The 15,332-nt window shown below is 40.9% G+C and overlaps 1 protein-coding gene across 5 annotated transcripts in view; it reads left to right on the top strand.

Annotated features, from left to right (window-relative positions):
* The window catches only part of add3a (adducin 3 (gamma) a), a 59,973-nt gene that overhangs the window by 1,979 nt on the left and 42,662 nt on the right, over window positions 1–15,332 (top strand). Inside the window, exon 1 of one of the 5 annotated variants that reach the window (XM_052084180.1) lies at window positions 3,687–3,891. The exons of 1 other annotated variant lie outside the window; for it this stretch is intronic. The gene's annotated coding sequence lies outside the window, so the exon portion shown is untranslated. Of the gene's footprint in view, window positions 1–3,686; window positions 3,892–15,332 lie in introns of those variants that run through there. 3 more of the 5 variants (XM_052084176.1, XM_052084181.1, XM_052084179.1) reach the window with 3 other exon arrangements.

A 15,332-nucleotide genomic window follows, 5' to 3' on the forward strand; every position in this document is an offset into this window, starting at 1 on the left:
GTCAGTACTCCATGGCATTATGAGAAATAAAACATTTTTAACCAGTGTTTTAACAATGTATTCAAACAACTTTACCAGTGCATTTGAACGACTTTGTCATTATATTTGAATGTCTTGTCATATGGTCGAAAGACATATAGTGTTCCTCACACAAAAAGCTTTCCTTCATATTGGCAGGTTCACACTTGTCCGTGTGTTTGTGTGTGAGATGCTATTGGGGTTGAGAGTGTGTTAGGGTTCTCAGCCGCACCCCAGTGAGTTGCATTTGGTTGAATGTACCACAAATCCAAATGCATGAAAGAATATTGTGGCAACTCCCGATTCACCGAAAATGTACAAAACACACACACACACACACCCATAAGTCTTTTTCGGATACAGGTGTGCTACTGTGTTTCTTATAATAACTCTCATGCTGTCACTTTTGACATGAATGATTATCGGGTTATGTAGCACAAAGAAAACGAAAACAAAACTTTCTGTGATGAAAGGCCAGGAGATTTGTGTCGCAATACCCAAACTGTAAAATAAACTTTCACATTCACGCTCGCAATTGGGCACGCGGGTGCACAGTACCGCACTTCTCAGTTGGATGATCCATTAGTGCCTCCTCGTGTTGTAAATAGAAACATGACAAAGAGAGCAGCAACTCGGCTTTCTGAAGTTATGTGACCTGACATTGGTCAAGAAAGCATACACACTGCATTTTTTATATGTAAAAACTACATGTAGTACTTTTTTTTTTCAAATTGGTTGATTTATGATGTGTTTTCCTTTAGTGCTTGATTATTTTCATTCAGCATATCAGAAACTTTTTCCTCCTGTGCGTGAAATTAATTTTGCATCATTCCTACACAGTCTCCTTTTACAGTTGTTGTTACTTAAGAATTTCCCAGATGCCCATGTACTCATCCAGGTGCATTCTGCAAGGTCCCTTGCACACAGTTACTGCAATTGCGCACAACCTGACTACTTGCTACTCCCTAGTGTACAAATTGCTCGATTACAACTTTGCCAACTGTAACATGTCATCCAATTGACAATATCATACACATAAGAAAAAGACACAAAAAAGAAAAGATCCCAAGAAATATTCAGAAGAAGGAATGTTATACCTGCAAAAATGACCTCTGCTGGAAAAATTGTGGAATACAATAAACATGACAAATGCATTCAGTCCTCTGGTAGTCTGCAATGGAAACTTATCCACTCTGCTCTGAAGTGGAGTGGATAAGCAACAATACTGTACTTGGCAGTGGTCTGTGTGTCTGTCCCGCAGTCTCCTCTGCTGTCAGGCAGACGTGATCATTCAAATTGCAGGCGGCCTGCCGCAACCCAAGCACGCACCGGATTCAGAGACCAAATACAAGACTCTGGGGAGAAGCAAAGTCAATTGAACATAAAAAGAACATATAAAATAACATTTTTATGGAAGCGGCTGCTGGCATAGGTTTCACACAAGTAGACGCGACATGACAAAATATGACGCTTTTTTTTCTCGATGCTGTATATTATAGTACTGCATGCAAAGGTGAGAGTGTATTCTTTGCAGTAACACATTGGGGATTATGTTGTGGTCTTCTAACATGAAGACTGAAGTTATTTTTAGCTAAAATGTGCTATCACATGGTGGTAATTTGATTAAAGTCCGTGTCACGGTGTGTGCATTTAGGCCCTAATGAGCTCCCCCTGACCTTGTGCCAGACATGGACTCATTACACAAAGCACCAGGTTTGCCTCTGTCACTTGAGGTTACAGTCAACATGGGAATTAAAGAGACGAAACCCAACCCCTCACCACCGCGCCCCCGCCCCCACCCCCAACCTCTCACTCTAAGACACACATGGGAAGAGTACGCCCATTTGTCCACTAAAATGGCCTTGGGATCATCAAGCAAACACGTGAACGGTATATTCCAGAAAAATAAATCAGAATAATTAGGAGAGTAAACTGATTTTTTCATTTCATCAAAATAATAAATAAAATGACCATCTGTTGATTAAAAATTTGTCTTCTTCTTCTTATTATTAATGATTACAACATCCCGGCCAATGGGCGAACTGTGCAATATCACAGCTGACCTGCGGTGAAGGGATTTTATTTTTAAATGACGGAAGAAGAGCTCTCTGAATGTTCTGAACTCCTATCTAATTGCAATCCATCTTTTTTTTTTTTTTAGAAGAATAAAGGAATGGTCTACATGGCTGCAGCTCAACTTGCAATTTGTGCTCTTGTTATTTGGACCGCAGACCAGTTGAGAGTGAATTAGTAGCACCGCGTATTGTTTGCACATAAAGTTTGCCTCAATCAAAACACAATCAGGTGTTAATTTCACGCAATCCACCACATTCCATTCTTAATGATCGACAAATTGATTATTTTTTCGTGTCGACGCTGAAAAGCAATCTGAAAAGTGTCTGTCAGGTTGATCTTTCTGAAACTCCTTCGACACCACTCTCCCTTATTGAGGTCAAAACATTATCTTGGGGTTTCATTCCATTCTATCATATTTATAATGTATACCGAATAATAATAACCTTTTATGTAGAATTCACAACAAACTATCAAATTTTAAATGTAAAATATTACATAGCAAAACATGGCCTTTGCCGTATACACTATGTTTTAACACATAGCATTTGTTGTTGCTCAGTAATTTTGGTAGTGCAAGACTTCACTATTGACGATTGCAGTTGCAGTGAATTTGCTTCAGGTTTATTTTGTCAAAATCAAGTCATCAGTTGCTGTTCCGATCAAAGAACATCATTACAAAATACAAAAAAAAAATGAAAAATTTACTCACTATATTCAGTCTTCCTCTGCTTAAAGGAGGCATGCAGAAAAGAGTTAGGTGGTCATAAATAATCTAGATGCACATCAATTTTTGAACCCACAGAGAGGGCTTTGACCTTCTGCACATTTTCCCGCAAACGTTCTAATGTTAGACCGGGCATCCGGCTGCTGCTATGGTTTCTCAGAGGGGCAGGTTTATTTAGGGACAGGTATGTGCTTCTTCAGGGAGACTAGTCACCGTTTACAAAGAAGTGGCCTGCTGCGTATTGCACATGTTAGCTTCTTGAAAATGAAATGATGCACATGAAAGATATCTGCGTTATCTTTCATGTGCATATATGAAAGATAACTCAGATATCTGGGCTGCACTTGGATAGATGCAGTCAAACGCTTGGCTGAGTTGCGCATCGACTGTTTGGCTGGCAAAAAGAACTGCCATAATGATACTTGAGCAATCCCCCATTTGTTTATATTTGAAGAACCAGAGACGGAGAATTTTTGCAGCCTCAGCTCATGTTATTTTGATGAAATATTTCACAATTAGTCACATGCCACAACAGATTTCCTGGAAAATTACAACCTGCAGTCCTGACAAAGGATTAATTGAAAAACAAGGACCCATCATTCCGATACAAACACACACGTGCGCGCACACACGCACGATAATAATAAATAAAAATAAATGTAAAAAAAAAAATTAAAATAAATAAAAAATAATAAATTCACACCATGCTGGCTTGCTCTTTGCAGCAGATAAAATGTGTCTTTGCTCAGCATAGAACTCGGTGAAGCAGATTTTTTCTGCTGGAGGGTGGGGCTGGGGGCGGCGGGGGGCGGGTATAGAAGAGCACCGGGGCTAGAGAGGGACTGAGCGAGTGAGTAAGAAAGGGGAGGAGCGTGAAAGGCGGGCAGCTGGACCGGAAGACGATTTTGACAGTGTTGGGCTAGAATGAGAGAGGCGTGCTCGAAAGAGAGACAGAGAGTGAGCAGCAGTGCTGGCACCGGACTTACTGCAGTGCAGGTGGATCACATCCTTCTACTCTACTCCTAGAAGAAGACTCTGAGGCACCGAGAAGCAAGTTGGCTATTAAGCAGCAGGTTGGTTGAACCATTTTCCTCACAGCTGTAGCCTGGTTTGTGTGACAGACATAATGAACCTAGTGTTCGCCATCGACAAGGCTGTTATCTCGCTGCCCTGCAATCTTACGGACTGTGCAGTTGGGATGTTTCCCAGAGCTGCCAGTGCCAGGGAACTATGACCTGCTTGCATGAGTTTTAAAATTGCCATTTTGTCTTGTTGCTGCATGCGCTAAAGCTTGAGATTCAGTCATGAAATAAATAAAGAGAGGGTGAACATTCCATTGTGGCTGCTTGGAGAGTCTCGCACGTTAAATGAAATGGCAGAGGACCGTCTTCCCTCCTTTCACGGGACCCCTTTTTACGACAGAGAAGAATAGAATGGCAAGATGTGAATGGGCCCGAGATGGCTTTCTGTGTGCACAAGAGAGGTGCCGCCCTCTCAAGTGTCAGCATGCTAAGCAGCCAGTGAATGTTGTGTGTGTGTGTGTGTTGGGGGGTGTTACATGTGTTTGTAGTTTGTAGGTGGGGGCTGGGCTTTTGCCACTGGGCCCCATTGATAAGAGATCGCCTATTGCCCGTGCTCTCCTCGTCATATCTCACTTTTGTGAAAAGTGTGGGATTTTTCACTTGCTTCCTCCCACTCGACCCTCCTAGTGTGACATGGGGTGATAAATCCAAGCTTTCATTCATGCCTTTCGAAGTTGGTAATTCAATGCTTTAGTAGTGAGGAGGCTCCTTCTTCCTATTTCTGGTAATTGCGGTATGTGCTAATCCTCAAACACACAAGCATTTCCGATGTATTTTTCTTTACAGATTTGAATCATATGCCCCGACAGTTTGCCGGTGTTGTTACTTCTGTTTGGCAATGTGTCCGGCGCATGCGCCACATGCACTGATCATCCCATGACTTGACATGTAATTAAATGTACCGCCTCCACAAGTTAAAATAAAATTAAAAGTCAAAGTAAAGTTTAGTGCTCAGAACGGCTCCTTTCCTGGTTGTCTTGGTAACACAAAACCGTATTTGAGTAAGCAGTGGCTCCTCGAAGAACCCCAATTCAATAAAATTAGGAATGCTAAAACGGGAATTAATGTTCAAAACTGATGAATATTATTTTTTGTTAGTTTGGGTGTGGGGGTGGGGGGGGGGTTGTTGCAAATATTCCCTCATTTAAAATTTGATGCCTGCAACATACTTCCAAAAAGCTGTTTGGAACATTCTAGTGGTAAGCAGGTTGATTGGATGCAGGTGAGTTTCATGATTGAGTATAAAAGGAGCATCTCGGAAAGGCTTAGTTATTCACAAGCAAGGACGCGGTGAGGTTTATCACTTAGTGTTGAACCGCGTAAGCAGATAGTTCCACACTTTAAGAACCGTGGATCTCAATGCACAATTGCAAATAATTTGTGGATTTCATCATCAACAATCCATAATGCCATCAAAAGATTTAATGAATCCGAAGAGATCCCTTGCATCCGAGCGGCAAGGCTGAAAACCAACTTGGAATGCGTGTGACCTGCGATTCTTCAGGTGACACTGAGTTAAAAACCGGCATCATTGTGGAAAGGGTATTGCCACATGGGCTCAGAAACACTTCAGAAAACACAGAACATGGTTCTTATATCTGCCCACCACCACAGTTTCAGCGAATTTTGCCACAAATCTCTCGGCAGTGTGTTTTGTCTTGCAGCCAACTGTTACCAAGAGGATTGGGGAGGGAGCGAAGAGATTAGGCTCCAAGTTGTGTCTTGTGCAGCAGTCGATTTTAAGATAAATACTATTTCAAACTGGTGTTTAGTGTTGGTACTAATGGGTGCTTCTACACTTTGCAATCTCATTCATGCATGCACCTACATGCCGTAAAACATTAAGTCCAAGTGATGATTCAGTGAGATACCAAGCACCTTTTTAGTAATGTATTAAGGCCAGACATATATGACAGACGCTAGCTATCATGTCCCTTGCATTGCACTGCCATAAATCAGCTCTAAATCTTTTTATCCCCCCATCTTTTTTCTCCAAGCATGACGCTTTATACCGTATTATGAATCTTAATTTGAACCAACATTTCCACCAAAACTCAGGAATAATAAATATATAAATTATTTGTATTTTTTTTATTGTGGAAATGATGGCATTCAATTCTTTCACACTCACTCTTTGGCTCTCAAGTACGGCACAGCTGTAAAGCCGCATCAGCACCAGCATATTCACCTTGATTTCTCTTTGTGACCTTCAGAAAAAAAAAAATAAAAGCAAAACTTTGGGGAACTGGCTCCAGAATGAGCACTGAAACAATACCGTTACCGAATATGTCCTTTGACAGAAGAACTAAACATTTTCGGTTTCATGCAGGTTTGCACTCAGGGCTCCAAAGTCACTATGATCAGGTTTCTTTGCTAACAGTTGAGATCAATTCATTTTGTTAAGGTTGCTCAGAGTTCAATTTCGGTGGACAAATTTGTTTTGGTTTCCCTTTTACTGAATTTTAAGTGCAGCGTTTTATCAGATTCAGTCCAAGATTACTTTGTAATGTTGTGTCATACTATATCAGTCACGTCTAAATATAGATTGAAATGCCTGAATTATGCCACGCAAGTAAGCCAATGTGGCAGTGTAATGAAAAGCATGCCAAAGGTGATCCCACAAGTCTTCAATGAGGTTGAGGTCAGGACTGCTGGCAGGCCATTCCATCCTCTCGACTCCCAAATGCACTGATAAAACACGCTCAGGTCGAGATAGCGCTCAATCTCAGACAGTTGAGTTATGGGATTGCCACTGGTTCTGGCATGTCTTCCGGATATCTCTTTGCATTGAGATTACCTTCAGTGAGGACCGGCCTTCTTTTACCAGTAAAGGAGATGCCATCGCACACGACAACACTCTTCCCATACTTTTGATCCGATGATCCAACGATTTTGTGGGTTCCTGTAGGCATAAAAAAACATTTTGGTTTGTGCTGTTTACAATATCTTATCTTTTAAAAGAATTTAGGCTTGCTGGTTGGATATTTTGTTGTATTAAAAACTTTACTGTATTCTGTACATCTTTGGTTAACCATTTAAGTGCTACTTGACAGCACTGTGAAATATTTGTTTCTGGTTTCCAATCTCGGCTGGTTACCCGTCTTTTTGGGGTTTGTATGTTCTCCGAGTGCTTTCACTGGCGTTCTCCTGATACTCTGGTTTAATTAGTTTCGTTTTAGTTTAACTTACCGGTAGTTTAATCGAGGACTCTAATTCTACATACCTGTAGGTGTGAATGTGATAGATAGCGGTCTGTCTATACTGGATGTGCCTTGTGATTGTGCCGTGGACTGGTGACTCGTGCAGGTGTAAACCCACATCTTACCCAAATTCAGTTGGGATAGGCTCCAGATCGCTTGTTATTGTATGAATTCTACTCAAATTATTTCTATGAGGGAAGACCAACCTTTAGATCGGAAACTGCTTCCCAATAGTCGGACAAGGCACAGCCAAGTATCACTTTCAGACTTGTTGATGAAACAATTGGAAACACAGAGGAATTGAAGCCATCTGGACTGAATAGGCCCCGTTTGATGTGACTAAAGCAAGCAATAATCCAATGAGAATGAGTGGCTCATTCCTCATTTTCTCACTCTGTTGTCATTTCCTGTGCAGCTGGTTCCGTCACAGAAAAACAGAACCTAGATGAGAAGTATAAACAGCAGTCCTGCCAGTGGGCTGAGCAGTCCCCAGCGCTGAGACATGTACAGTGAAAATGGATTATTTCATAATGCGAATGATGGCACTGAGAAGGTAATGATCACAAAGGCGCAGATGTGAAGCAGCATTTGTGTTAGCAAAAGGTTTTATGAAGTAGGCTTCTACAAAGCTTAATTTGCTAATAATGCACACAAAGCTTCGTTGAGATGGACAGAATTGTAGAATGCCAGGATTATGTTGTGGCACAGGACACAGGGCAACAAAGTACCTATTAAACATGGTGGGATCAGAGGTGGTTGGTTGTCCAGCTCTCTTACATAGGTCTCTCTATTTGTCCTGACAAGCAGCTTCAGAGATTTATTGTGTAACCATGACCCTCAACAGAGTATTACATCAAGTCGAGGTACACAGAGTTCACTCGGGTTCCTCTTGATATTCATGCCTTTGCTCCAATAAATTACATGCTTCATGGGAGTTGGAAGGTTTTCACACCTGACAGTAAAATATCTGTACACAGGCAATATTTTGTTCTTGCAAGTCAACTTCACAATATTGTATAGTGTCACAAATCCATACACGGTGCTTACAGTCTATGGATACCTTTGACGTACCAGTGTGTCTTTGGCACATGCTGTTTTGGCTGAAGAGTAAGCATAATTTTTGCGGCCAACAAACCATGCCAATCATGCAATGTCCCCCCCCCCCCCCCCCTAAAACAGTCATGAGTTACTCAATGAAAATTAGCTACAACAAACCTGAACATCTGCAAATATTGAATATTGTTTTAAATTCTTAACGCCATATTAATATTATGAAACCCTGCAGTCATTTAGCACTGTTGCTTTTGCTTTCCTGTATCTTTAAATATGTAAGAATATGACTCGTATGATCAAGTCCCAACAGTTATTTCTCCCATATAAGTGTAGAAACAGGTTAACAATTGTTATTAATAAAAGTTAAAAACAAACATTGACCAATATTATGGAACTATGGCATGGAAATGAAATTACACAACCCTTTTCTTTTCATTAATATGTAAGACCGTGCGGACAAGGGTGCAGCATGAGGAGTCCTAAACCTTGTAGTGCTTCAAGATCACCAAGTGTAGTGGCAAAACTCAACCCAGCACCCAATTGTTTCATATATGTAGTGAACACCCGTTTTTCACTTTGATACATTCCGGATACGCCCACAGTAAATAAATATCTGCTATACAGACCATAAAAAATATTTGTTATAAACTTTTACCTTATGAATGTATAAACCTTTAGATTTAAACTTGTTCAAAAACACCTCTTAAAGTCGCACTTTTGAACTCACTCATTATGACATTTCAATTGATACGGAAACCTTTCAGATATTCGACCTATATTTATTAAATAGTACACAGTCAGCTTGCGCAATGGATCATGTTAAATGAAGGTCCACAGGATGCAAATTAGCCCAAAAATGTCCACCCTGTCATTGCCCACCCTGTCAGCAAGTTCACATATTTAGCTGTTTCCATGTACCGTATTTTCCACACTATAAGGCGCACCTAAAACCAGTCAATTATATGAAAAGCTGACAGTGCGCCCTCTAATCCGATGCACCGTATATATGGAGTTACAGTCTCTTTATAGTCCCCATTAATCTGTTTCACTGTTTGTGTTCCTCTGCCATCATGTGGGGATTATTAGCAGGAAGCATTTGTAACCTAAAAGGGTTCTGCCCGACACTAATTGACATGTCCATTCGCCAATGCACACTCCACAAATACTTTTGCCAGGTCTGAGCGGACATGATGAACCGAAGATAAGACCAAAAGCATCACTAACTACTGACTAAACGATGGAAGGAGACAAGCAAGACTTTTAAGGATATTTAGCCCCTTGTGGATGTGAGCCCACGAGGATTGTGTGCCTTTTTGTTGAATTAATACTCTTCATAACGTTTGTCTTTCATTTCTTGCTTTGCAATACAATTTATTTTTCCATGTCCGTGACCAGTTCTCATGGCTCTGTTGGTTGTGAAGGCTCAAAATAAATAACTCTGTAATAATAATAATAATAATAATAATACATTTTATTTCCAAGTATTGTATTGTATTGTATTCCCTTTAGCGTATCACCATCTAATGGCTGCATAGCGCAACCGAAGCCACTATTGTGGCTTCTATTCCATGCGCCTTATAATGCAATGCGCCCTATATATGAAAACAAGTTTAAAATAGGCCATTCATTGAAGATGCACCTTATAATAGGACGTACCTTATCATGCAGAAAATGCTGTACATTGCCTCTTGACATTGTCTTCTTAACTAAAAAATATAGTTTTTGAACAACGTAGCGTAATTAACACAGTAAATTTAAAATTCAATGGAAAATCTCAATTTTTTGAAGATGAAAGAGGTGACGTCTCAAAGAAACCTTGTAGATTGACGTAGAACCAGTGTATTACTCGCTCACGGGTATGTCTTTGAAATAACTCTTTTAATGCAATTCACCACTTCAAAGCATGCATTTGGGCTTTTGTCCACAACACTCGTCATCAGTGCATGGAAAGTAGCTCATTCTGAGTCTGGTCCTTGCCTCATGCTGCCGTCTGGCAGGTAAATGGATCGGTCTTATGGAAGTCATTAAAATTCCTTGGGAACATGTGGACACTTGTTTATTTTTCCACCCAAGCCTTGAGAGTGGCAGGCTGCCAGAATAATGCACTGTCCTTTCTTGTCCTCAGAGGAGATTGCGAGTGGAGCAAGAAAAAGACAGGTGGGAGTAAAAAGGACAGTTACAGAAGACAGGCGGATGGAAGATGAAATGAAGTAGAGTATGGAGGGATGAATGCAAAATACACTGTCTACTGAATGACGTTAAAAATAAATGGATTTTACTGAGCCAGATGCTAAAGTAATTCCTGCTCAGACTCAAGTTGAGATATAAACGCCGTTCTCAAAATGGTACAGTTTGGTTCAGTTCTGTATATTACTGTCCATGTACAGTTTTCCATTCCATTTTTAGAACCCAATATTGACTAAAATAACAGTTATATTGACAACTGCGATGTTATGTACAGTATGGTTGATTTTTTTTTTTTGCGTGTGTGGCATGACATATCTGTAAGATATGACCATATTTTTGAATGATGACAGCTGAATGAGGATGCTGGGTAGATTGGCACACTCGCACAGAACGGAAAGCGAGGAGGGACACATTACAATGTCAGTCATTGGCATGAGCATAGGACAGGGGTCGGCTAATCAAAGTCCCATTCGAACTGGTGTCATCATGAAAAGAAAACACCAGTAACAATAATATTTGCCATCCATACATTTCATATGCCTCTTCTTAAGACTGAGGTCTGGCCACGGTCTGTCTAGGAGCATTCCAATGTCACAGTGGGCATTCTATCTGATTGGTAAAACAGACAGGAGCTCTGCAAGGAGATATTTACGCCCTGCTTTGTAAATCAACTTTGACAATTTTAGGACACCGAACATGCCCTCCACCATTACATGCTGCATCTTTCCTTAAAAAAAACTGCAGATACTTCCATCATCCATACTCCCGCCAATGTGGACCAAGAGACAAATATTGTAGCAGCTTGATATTATTAATGTCACTCTATCTGTCGATCTTTTCTTTCCACTTCCCGCCTGTATTTCTCTATGCAATGTGGAACCCAGAGGTGATCCTCACTTTTTCTTTTGACGTGCATTTTAGTTTAAAAATACTACACCACGAGAAACTTTCATCACCGTCATAAACATAGTGTTAAATTAGTATCTCTGACTGTGGCTTTATACTGATTGCATTTAATGGCCAAATTGAGGGAAAGATTAATTTATTCCTGCGATCGCATTCAGCTCAGGCTCTCCATTTATCAGGTATAAATGATACGTGCAATGCTGGAACAACCAAATGGAGCCCATCTAAATTGACGCAGACGTTTAGCGCCTTGCGGTGGCACCAACCTAACCATTAACCCCCAGGAGATTTTCCTCAGTTAATATCTGACTCAGCTGAACGGGACAATGATCACACGCCTGTCATTTAAAGAGCTAATCCCTTCTGCTTTATAGTCGTACGTCAATAATCTACTTTCTTGGAGGCGAAGCAAAGCTTTCTTTGCTCTTCTTCTGCCAATTTTGACAGAAAATAAACATTGGTGGCCTGGTGGTCGAGACAGCTTCTTTGGCTCTCTCTGATGTAGACGTGAGATGGGCATTCAGGAGTGTTGAATGGCTGCTTCACAAAACCTCCTGTCAAGATGACAAGCAGATAAAACAGCAAGAGATAGAAGAAAAGTTTATTCTTTGTTAGACTGTATAAGCGAACATGAATTACACAACTTTTGTGTATATGGTAGATCACTGGAGGGTCGAAATGGAGTTGTGTTTGCATTAAAATGGATCTTATCGATTGCATCGAAAGGTCATGATGGCAACGTTGAGTCATAGAACTCATATGTTGTCAGGAACACTTGATTCCATTTTATTTACTGTATGTTGGCCTGCAAGCAAGAATATTGAGGATGTTCAGGAACCAGATGTAAAGCACGCTCACAGAGAGCAATAGTCATTGCTATTTGGCCCCCTCATCAAGCTTTTATGGCCAATACATACAAAATGTTGCAGTCACCTGTTTGAGCACAAATACAAGCGCAATATATACGGTCAGTGCAATCCATTTAGCATGCACCAACCTCAGAATTTTGATGCCGCTACATTTACAGTTTAGAATGCAAACTTTTTTTTCATGCGTAATCAGACAGAAAGGGGCTATTAGTGATGGCAAAGAGTTGAAAAGATGCTTGAAAACTTTACATCGTCCAAGAATGTGAGTATGACCTTACAATTGACTGCCGACCAGTCCAGTGTGTACCCCGCCTCTTGTCCAAAACTATCCGGGCTAGTCACCAGCTCTTTACTATTTTTAATTCCAATGGTGTTTGAAAGTCCAGCAAATTGACCTGCGATAGAATTTGTTTGACCTCAAATTTTCCACTGTGTGAGAAGCCACATAAAAGTTGATTTTTAACTTGTCTCTGAAAACAGCAAGGTCATAAAATTTTATGAACACGCGACTGCAGCCTCTAATATGTAATGAATAGTTCTCTACTTTCCTCCTGGAAGAATAAGCTCAAAGGAGTATGGAATAAAGCGAAAATGCAGCAACCTTCAAGACAGTGTAGGGGCAATCCATGGAGATGAATGCGGAAAGTTGACAGGCCTTGAATTGATTGTAAGAAAGGACATCTATAAGACCCAATTCACCTCCACGGTGGTCTCTGTGTGTGGTTGCTTTAGAGGCCCAGAGAGAGATGCTGATAATTGGGCTTTTTCAGGTTCAACTGGAATGCTGTGTTCCACACTATCGCAAATGAAAACTTTCTGCCGCATAGGGCTGAAGTCCCATTCCACATTGGACAAGTATTTTCCTTCTTCAATGACATGCACACTCAGCGTGTCGAGTTAAGGTTGTCAATTTCACATGAATGAATGTGCTTTCAAAAGGATGACACACACACAGTCCTGCAGACCACTAAGTTGTGACTGACGCTGTCCCTCTTCTGGACCCCATATCCTCACAGGAAGGTTGTCCTTCCTTCATGCTCACATGCATGCCCATGCACACTTTACACATGTGGGTGTTTTTTTTTTTGTTTGTTTGTGGGAACAGAATATGAGCTGAATCCTTCACTCAGGCAGTCACCAAATAACATGATGAGGAAACCCGGATAAAAAAGCACACACAGATAAGTTCAGGAAATTGACCACTGAACAGTCAAAAACCCTTACTTTTGTCATTCATGACCAAAGTGTGTGTGTGTGTGTGTGTGTGTGTGTGTGTGTGTAACTCACTACTATTTCACTGATTTTCTTGCTATTTTTCTGCCTTTGTTTAAAAATGTTTTATTTGTTGTTGTTTTTTTTTAAGGGGAAATTTATTTTACAAAAACTGCGACGTAGGTCCATTCATAATATACTCTGATTGCAATGCTCAGACCATTCAGATACTCCGAACATTGTTCAAATGTGTGGTTTGGTTGTTCAGAGTGCCCCCCCGCCCCCCAAAAAATGGAGTACCAGAGTCTCATGTGTTAGATTGTACAAGGAAAGTACACAGTTCACACACAGGATGCTGATTATAGGCTGTGTAGTGGTACCTATGCTTGCTATGACTGAATATTACAAACATTAAACCCAAAAATGCTTCCTCTGCAGTAAGATATGCCAATCCATTTTTGTTGTGGAAGGTGGAAACAATTATGAAATCAAGTCAAGTCAACAGTATTTATAGAGCACTTTCAAACAGCCATCGTTGTATACAAAGTGCTGTACAAGGAGCAATTGGAACGAATGAATAATCGTAACCACTCCCAAAGCCATATGTTTTTTTGCGCCACCCCTGAACATATTAAGGTTCTTCCTTTAAATCCAATTTGGCCGAGCCGCTCCCAGAGCGCTCTCTGCTGTAATTGGCTCCATCAGGCTGCATTCAGAAATGAAAGTAAGCGGAGCGCGCTCTGCCTCCCACAGCACACAAGGACACGGAAACATCCGCTTGCCAACTACATCAAAGTTTTTCCTTTTTAGTTTAAAATGGCTTCCCTTAGCTAGAATACTATGTTCAATTGTAGCCATAGGTACATACAATCTTGGTGAGTGACTGCACCTTTTGGCGCCGTAAATACTGTACATGATATTGAAAGCGAAAGCTAGTTGCCGAGCTTACCGTTCTTCTTCTTGGAAGTACGTTGGTGCAAGTAAATATTTCATCTCTTCGCGCCCGTGCCACTCATACATTTCATGATTTTTTAAAAAATTACTAACTAATCTTGTTTTTTGTTGCGGGCGAACGTATGCGAAAGCTGTCTTTGTTTTCTAGACTTGATGAGTGCTCTGACAAGAATGGTCAATAAATTGTTTTTGAGGTGAGGAAGAGGCTTAGGAGTCTGCATCAAGGTGCTTGACCTTGTCCGCATCATTGACTTTCCCTATCACTGATGGATGCTTTGTTTTGACTTGTGTAACAACCCCCCAATTGGCTTTTGGCTGACAGGGTTGGAAACACGGGGGACTCGCTTGAACACACGTGAACTCCGGACACGCCACTCTCTCTGACGGCATGTTATTGAGCGGTCAGATGTGATAGAATGGGTCAAAGCACAGAGCAGGGACAGTGACTCACTGAGAAGAACGCTTGTTCTTGTTTCTCTTCCTGTCCTGGTGCAGACGTGCTGAGATTCTCTTTCATACCAAACAAAAAGCCCCCTGGCCAAAGTCCAGTGTGTCAAGACCACCACCCTTTTGATCCACCGTGCAGCACACATGCGTCCAATATGGAACAGTACTTCTATCCCACTGAGCAGCATTTAAATAATATTGCATTTGTTAGCAGTTATCTTATTTTTTTTAAACAATCTGTCATCATAAAGATGAGCTGATCAATCCGATGGGCATACATAACCACCAAGGCAAGCACTACAGTCAACTATGTGTGGTGTTTTTGTCTAACGTGGTTGAGTCTGGTTATGGTTTTGCTCCCAAGTGTGTGGAGGTTCATCCGACACTGATGGGGCTGATTGTAACGTCACATTTGAATCTTTCTGGCAAATCAGTTTTTTGTTATGCTACTTTGATGTTGTTCAAAGTTGAGCAAGCCTTTTGCCATATCGTGTTGCTTCTCGCTTTCTTTTTGTCTCAAAGTCTTCACTTCCTCGTCTTTTTACATGTCGGGTTGGGTCATCACTTGTTTGGGCTGTTTGTTTGCCATCGCCATGGAAACCAG

The sequence above is a fragment of the Hippocampus zosterae genome, chromosome 13, assembly GCF_025434085.1.
Source record: "Hippocampus zosterae strain Florida chromosome 13, ASM2543408v3, whole genome shotgun sequence".
NCBI lineage: Eukaryota > Metazoa > Chordata > Actinopteri > Syngnathiformes > Syngnathidae > Hippocampus > Hippocampus zosterae.